Source organism: Tupaia chinensis, unplaced genomic scaffold (assembly GCF_000334495.1).
Source record: "Tupaia chinensis unplaced genomic scaffold, TupChi_1.0 Scaffold139871_1, whole genome shotgun sequence".
Taxonomy (NCBI): Eukaryota; Metazoa; Chordata; class Mammalia; order Scandentia; family Tupaiidae; genus Tupaia; species Tupaia belangeri.
This window is the reverse complement of record NW_006199750.1, coordinates 449,966-456,856: the sequence shown is the minus strand read 5'-3', so window position 1 is coordinate 456,856 and position 6,891 is coordinate 449,966. Positions and strand designations below refer to the sequence as shown.

Sequence of the window (6,891 nt, the reverse complement as noted above, 5' to 3'; positions counted from 1 at the left end):
GAAAGATGGTTTTGTTTCTTTATACAATTACAAATGCCTTTCATCTATTTTTAAGTGTTTCATATATTTACATTTTTGTTGCTATTTTGAGGGAGAGCTCCCTACTATTCTCTGCTTTTTTCTTTCTTCCTCCCTCTTTTTTTCTTTCCCTATTACTTTCTGTCTTATCATTCTGTCTTTCCTTCTTTCCTTCCCAACCTCATCCTTTCTAACCTCTGCATTTCTTCTCCTCCTCTGTGTCTCTTTTCCCTCCTCCTCTTCTAATTAAAAGATATTATTTATAGTATTATTTGTAGCTTTCATGAATGTTAACTCTAATGAAAAGTAAAAAGTTCTGTAAGCAAGTCATTATTTTAAATAGAGTAATAGGAGAAGACCACACTACGAAGATGATATTTAAAGAAAGGCCTGGAGGTGATGAAATACAGCATCATGTAACTGTCTCAGAGAAGAAAACTCAAACCCCCAAACTATTTAGGAGTGCTATTAAATTCATAAGTATGAAACAACATATACACAAGATTATTTACTGTCATCATTTTTAATAGCAAAAGATTGGAAATAAGTCTAATGTCCATGAAGAATAAAATATAGATCCAGCAGCAGTGGTACTGTGGTAATGTAATTTTCTGCAACCTGGAACCCATGTAGGATATTGGGGTTCAGTTCCTGGGTTGACTTGTACATGCCAGGCCTGTGTGTGTCTATGAGGGCTGATTGGGGAGATTGCACCGGGGGACCCTGTTGAGAGTGATTGCCTTTCATTATTTCCATAGTGAAGGAAAAAAAGAAAGAAAAAACTAAAGAAAGAAAGGAAAAAACTTTTTAATAGAAAGAATAAAGTATAATATAGCCACAGGGTGAAGCATTAATCCACCAAAAAAAACAAGATATAACAATAAACTATCTGAAAAGGAAATTAGGAAAACAATCCAATTTGTAATAGCAACAAAAATAATAAAATACATGGAAATAAACTTATATAAGGAGGTGAAAGACCTGTACAGTAAACACTGTAAACATTGGTGAAAGAAATTTAAAGAGATACATGGGAAGAAATGGAAAGATATCTGTGTTCATGAATTGGAAGATATGGTATTATTAACATGTCCACATGACTCAAAGCAATCTACAGAGTCAGTGCAATACCTATCAAAATCAAAGTGGCATTTTTAAAATAATTAGAAAAAATAATTAGAATATAAAACACATGAAACCAAAAAGGCCACATATACCCAAGTCAATCTTGTGAGAGAGAATAATACTTTCCTATTTCAAAGTGAACTAAATGCTACAGTAGTCAAAACATGTGGTACTGATATAATGACAACCATTTCAACCAATGAAGCAGAATAGAGAGTCCAGAAATAAATTCACCAGTATATATTCAACTAATCTTTGAGAGAGGTACCAAAAATACACAATGGGAAAAGGTTGTCTCTTCAATAAATGGTGTTAGAAAAACTGAACATTCATATGCAAAAGAATGAAATCAGACCCTTTTCTTACAGTATACATAAAAGTCAACTCAACTGACTTACAGACTTAAGCCTAAGACCTGAAACTGAAAATATAGGAGAAAACCTTCATAGCATTGATGTTACAATGATATCATGGATATAGCACAAAAAACTTGATAACAAAATCAAAAATAAACAAATGGACTACATCAAACTAAAAAGCTTCTGCTCAGTAAAAGAAATAGTCAACAGAGTGAAAAGGCAACCATAGAAATGGGAAAAACACTTGCAGACTATATATTTGATAAAGGGTTAATTTCCAAAATATTTTAGGAACTCCCTACAACTTAATTGTAAAATAAATAGATAAAAATAAAAAAGAATCACTGGATTAAAAAATGGGCTAAGAATTTCAATAGTCACTTCTCCAAAGAAGTCATATAAATGCTCAGTAGGTATATGAAAAAATGCTCAATGTAAAATGTTAATTTTGGAGGAAATGAAAATCAAATTGAAACCACAGTAAAATACCACTTCACACCTGTCAGGAAAGCTATAATCAAAAAAACAAAGGACAAGTATTGAGGAGGATGTGGGAAATTGGAACACTTGCACACTGTTGGCGAGAACATAAATTAGTGTAGTCAATATGGAAAACACTGTGGAGGTTCCCCCAAAATATCAAAATAGAACTATTCTGTCATCAAGCAATCCCACTTTTTTTACCCAAAATAATTGAAATCAGTACCTCAAAGGGATAATAGTATTCTGTTTTCAAAGAGATAATAGTATTCTGTCTTCATTACAACACTATTCACAATAGCCACAATATGGAAATAACTCAAGTGTCCTTTGACAGATAAATGGATAAAGAAAAGACATTATATACATACAATCTAATATGAGTCAGACTTTAAAAAGAAGAAAATTCTGCAACTTGTGACAATATGAATAAACCATGAGGCTATTATGCTAAGTGAAATAAACTAGTCATAGAAAGACAAATCTTGGGGATGGCAGGTGTCATGGTGGTTAAGGGTGCTTGCTTTTTTCATCTCTGATCAAATTAAAATTAATTAATTAAGTTAAATAAAATACTTCTTTACAAAAATTTAATTAATTTTTTAAAAAAGAAAGAAAGATAAGCAAGTCTTGCATGAATCCACTTATGTTAGACTTCTCCGACAGTCAAGTTCATAGAACCAAAGATTGGAGCAATGATTCCAAGGGTTGGTAGGAGAGGGAAATAGGCAATTACCAACCAATAGGTAGAAAGTTTAAGTCAAGCTCTAGAAATCTGTACAGCATAGCATAATACCTATAGTCAACAATAATATATTGTACACTGAAAAATGTATTGAGGATAAATGTCATGTTAAGTATTTTTACCACAATTTTAAAAAGAACTAAAGTGACCACATCACACAAATGTGCAGTGATAACCAGGATACAATTTTAAGTGAACAAACCAAGGTTTAGAGCTGTACTGTGTACTCCCTTTTACATATGTGTGTGTGTTATCTTTTTAAATGGAGATATAAAATGCAAACTAATTAAATAATTACCTATATATAGATTGTTGGTAAGACGTTTGGGGACCAACTGTAGCAATTTGATTAAGCTAATAATTGCTGAATCAAATTGACCACCTGGTGATAAAGGTATTCCTTGTAATATTCTTTAACTTTTCATATGTTACAAATATTTAAAATTAAAACTTGGTAAAAACTTAAAATGTCAGTAGTAGATGTGATTAGCTTGGATGATATCTTGACTTTTATCTGTTAAAATATTAAAAATGTATAAATGGAACAAAAATCACCCTATTTTTTTGTTGCCTGCCTATTTGTATTAAATTCATGGCATGGTACATTTGGCAATTGTCTAGGAGAAAGAATGAAATCAAACTTAGAAGTAAAGCTAATTCAGAGGAAGTAAAATCTGGGTTGTATCTGTATAGAGAAAACTGATGAGAAAGTGTGTTCAGAGTTGCAAGGAGTTTTATGAGATGCAAAATGTCTAGTCAGTTTCCTCTTCTGGGAATGGAGAACAGGTCTTAATACTAATTATAACAACCTGCATTTGCATAGCACTTTATTGTTCCTGAAATACTTTTCTGTCTCCAGATAGAAATGCTTATAGGTAATAGAAGTGAGCTACTTAGAATAATTTAAGATTCACCCTCAGTCTTTGGCAAAGTACAGACAATCCCATGACAGGTGAGTTTACAATTCTCCTGTGGTTTAAGAGAAACCGTATATAACCCTTTGGGATCCTTTTCAGCTTATGCTTTTATATTTTCCCGTTCTTTGTTATACAAAACAAACCATGTTTAAATAAAACATTAAACCTAGGGTATCCATATGTAAACCATTCTAAAAAGAGCAGTACTTAATTGGACCTGAAGTCTATTAATTTACATACTTTTTTTTTTGCCTGAAAGCCATGTTCAGCAAATTATATTTCTATATTAGAAACAGTTATATTACTGCAAAAGTGAATCTCAACCATTTGTGTAAAGTGGCACTTGCTCAGTTTTAAAAAATGCACAACACCCCTAATACTTTGGATTCCAAGGCAGGTTAGCCCTTTAACTGCTGGCAATAAAAATAAGATTTTCTTCCTAGTTGCCATGTGTTTCCTAGAGGAACGTGTGATCAAAACAAATGTTAGCTATAGATGTGTTTATATGTTTCACTTCCTGACATCGTTCCCATATGAATTGGCCTTTTTTTTTTTTTAATGAGAGATATTTTTGCAGTATGGCACATGTACTTGCCCAAGAGACACAGAAAGACAGAGATACAGAAAGTGAGAAATCACCCCTAGGGTGGATGGTCACATCACAATCCCTTCTCCTCTATTCTCCTCTCAGGATTTTCGGCATGCATATGCGCCCTGCATGAGTTTTAAGCTGCCTGGTCTGGGACTCAAACCACAGGGACTATATGGGAGTCCAGTGATGTAACCACTATGCCATCTGCTGGCCCCTGAATTGGCCTCTCTTAAATTCTTAGATTTCAGTTGGGTAGTTGCAGACAACTGTGAATGGAGATCTGTTTTTCCTGTTCCCTTAGCTAGGTTTTGTTAGGTGGAAGTTCCTTCTATGACGCTCACCATGTCATTGAAATTATAGGCCAACAAAACAAACCAAGATTTTCTGGAGTTGGTGTTATGGACCTCAGAAAGTGTAATTGCTTAATAAAGCAAATTGTCTAGTTTAAGTTCTCTTCTCTGACATAAGTTGACGAGTAACTAGGTAAAAATATTCAAATTAATCCTTTCTCAAGATGAAGAGGTTAGATGCAAAAAATCATTTACAGTAAATCAGTAACTCCTCATTTGTGTGGTGTAATTGCTACTGTGGAAGTCAGATCCTATGAGCTTTATCCCAGTTTTCAAGCAGTAGGATTGGATTTGGTTGTGTGGGAACTGGACATCTACTTATAGGGATCCCTACCTTGGCGGGCACCTTGGGGGCCACAGTGACTAAGCCTCACACCCAGGAGGAGCAACACGTCTATGTGGTTTTGCTAGCAGACAAAGTGAGACCACCTGCCAGTACTCTCCATAGACTGAGTGGTCAAGGCCCAAGATGATTGAGCAAACCTAAGGAAAGACATGCATTGAGCCCAGTGTAACAAATACAAGAAAATTGCTTAGAAATCAATATTGCAACATAGAGAAATCTCTCCAAAAGGAAAGGATGAAGTACATAACAAATAGAAAAGCCAATGAAAAGTGTAAGATAATTAGAGGATTGATCTACAATGTATAATTCCTAAACATTAGAGTTTCAAACAGTGTAGATAAGAAAAAATGAAGGTAAGAATATGGTCAAATAAATAATGAAAGAAAAATTTCCTAACATTTATAAGCAAATTTTGTAGGTCTTCAATGTTCCATCAAAATAACTACAGTAAAATACCGACCAAGATACGTATGTTATATTATCCAAAAAGCTTACAAGGAGAAAGCAAGACAAATAAAAAGAGATTATAGTCAAATTAAATCTTAGTAGGAATGATATTGAACATGCCAAGAGCAACACTATGAGAAGACAATGGAGACATTTATTTGAAAAACCTCCTCCTGAAATGAAAACTATTGTCCATGAAATTTTAGATCCATGCTGCTTACTGTTACATTGGTTTAGAATGTTGTTTTATTCTGTTTATCTTTTTAACCTTAACTTTTTTTTTTTTTGCTCATTTTAACTAGTTCTACTAGCATCTCATATTTTCTTCTGAGGTCCTTCTTTTCCTAGAAATATATCCTTTAAAAACTCTTAAGCATAGGCCTATTGATAGTAAGCATTCTCATTTTATATTTGTCCAAAATTGTGTTTACTTTCATTTTGGTCTTGCATGGAACTGAACCGAGTATTTCTTATTGTACAGTCATTTGCTCTCGTACTTAACAATATTAATAAGGTCCCAGTGCTGCTGTCATTTCTAGTTTAACCACATCATTCTCACCTGGCTCTTTTAAAATTTTTCTCTTGGTCTGGTTCCCTACAACTTCACTGAAAGGTGTTTGGATGTGGTTCTATTTTTAAGCATCTTGTTTAGGATTCCTGGATCTTGAATTTTTATTTTTTATTATGTGTTTAAAATTTCTCATCTAGTCTTTTAGATATTTTCTCTCTTCCATTATATTCCTTCTATTTTAGGCTCCCGTTAAGTTATATTGCAACCACTCATTGTTTTATTCATATCTCATGATTGATTTTTTAAAAATATTTCTTATCTATTTTACATTCTTGACAACTTTTTCAACTCCTTATAATTTACTCATTTTAAAATCAACAATATCTATTTTGCTGTGCAACCAAATAGAAGTTTATAATTTCAATTACAATATTTCCAATCACCAGAAATTTATTTAGCTCTTTTCTAATCACTTTCTAATAGTTTAATAGTATTTTATTGTTTGTTATTTTTTCTTTTCTTTTTCTTTTAAGATTTTTGCCATGGGTTCTTGCAGAAGAGAGACCGAGAAGGAAAGTGAGAAATAACATCCCCTGAAGGAGGGAGAGTCACACCACAAATTAGGTCCAGGACTCAAACCATGGTCTGTTGCAGTTGCTGGAGCCCAGTCCCTTAACCACCATGCCACCTGCTGGCCCCTGTTCATGTTTTTTACTGAACTTCTTTAAAGTTTAATAGATTTCTATTACATGTCATCTACTTTTAAAATTTGAAGTTATTGGAAGTCTAAATCTTCAGTGTGTTGCTCCATCCTCACAGATGGCTATTTCCTGGGGGATGGTATAAATATTGTAAATATTAGTAAGTTTATAAATCCCTCAGAAAAGACTTTCCAGAGCTCTAGGACACCCATATAATGAAACAGCTATAAATTTATTTATGAGGATGGAGTTTTTTTTTTTTTTTTTTTTTTTTTTTTTCTCTTTTTGGGTGGTGGCGTC

At 33.2% G+C, this 6,891-nt stretch overlaps 1 protein-coding gene across 1 annotated transcript in view; it reads left to right on the top strand.

Annotated features, from left to right (window-relative positions):
- Positions 1 to 6,891, top strand: part of IQCM (IQ motif containing M) — a 472,102-nt gene that overhangs the window by 431,283 nt on the left and 33,928 nt on the right. The gene's annotated exons all lie outside the window — the stretch shown is intronic.